At 44.7% G+C, this 1,042-nt stretch overlaps 1 protein-coding gene across 1 annotated transcript in view; it reads left to right on the plus strand.

The window, feature by feature from the left end:
* Cryba1 (crystallin beta A1) overlaps nucleotides 1-1,042 on the plus strand; it is a 6,994-nt gene that overhangs the window by 1,945 nt on the left and 4,007 nt on the right. The gene's annotated exons all lie outside the window — the stretch shown is intronic.

A 1,042-nucleotide genomic window follows, 5' to 3' on the forward strand; every position in this document is an offset into this window, starting at 1 on the left:
GAGCCACCATGTGGTTGCCGGGAATTGAACTCAGGACCTTTGGAAGAGCAGGCAATGCTCTTAACCACTGAGCCATCTCTCCAGCCCCCTCCTTTTGAATTTTTTGAGTCAGGGTTTCTTTGTGTACTCTTGACTGTCCTGAAACTATCTCTGGCCTCTGCCTACCTCTGCCTCCAGAGTACTGGAATTAAAGGCATGCACCACCACCACTACCACTTGACTTGAAGGGAAATTCTTGTGAATGACAGAGTTTTTTTGTATGTTTGGTTTTTTTATTTTTATTTTTTTAATTTTTCGAGACAGGGTTTCTCTGTAGCGTTGGAGCCTGTCCTAGCACTAGCTCTTGTAGACCAGGCTGGCCTAGAACTCACAGAGATTTGCCTACCTCTGCCTCCCGAGTGCTGGGATTAAAAGCAAGTGCCGCCACTACCACCTGGCTGAGTGAGAGATTTTATGACAGATGTATTGTTCCAGAGCAGACACTGTTAGTTAATTCCTCTATTAAAGGAATGAAATCCCAAGGATCTAGAAACACATTAGTTCTCAGTGTTCCAGAAATCTCTTGATTGTCAATCTCGGTGAGAGATTCTCTAGCAGGCCTAGATGTGAACCTATACTAGTACTCTTGGTCCATGAAGAGTGGCTTTGATGTGACCAAGCTTCCACAAGCCGCTCGGTACCAAAACAGAAAACACTTTAAGACATCTTCAATATATAAGATTCAGTGGTTAACAGCTTAACTAGAATGCTCCATTCAGGTAAAAGTATGGAAAGCAAAAGGAAGAACCCTTAAAGTAACAAAGAAACAAGTACAGATACCCATCCCATCATGCTTTTGCTCTTAGGAAAAGGCTTACAAGATCTAGAGCCAAAGAAATGGTCAATGAGAGTGCCAGGCGGTGGTGGCGCACGCCTTTAATCCCAGCACTCGGGAGGCAGAGGCAGGCAGATCTCTGTGAGTTCAAGAGCAGCCTGGTCTACAAGAGCTAGTTCCAGGACAGGCTCCAAAGCCACAGAGAAACCCTGTCTCAAAAAACCAAAA

This window comes from Microtus ochrogaster, chromosome 7, assembly GCF_000317375.1.
Source record: "Microtus ochrogaster isolate Prairie Vole_2 chromosome 7, MicOch1.0, whole genome shotgun sequence".
In the NCBI taxonomy this organism is placed as follows: domain Eukaryota; kingdom Metazoa; phylum Chordata; class Mammalia; order Rodentia; family Cricetidae; genus Microtus; species Microtus ochrogaster.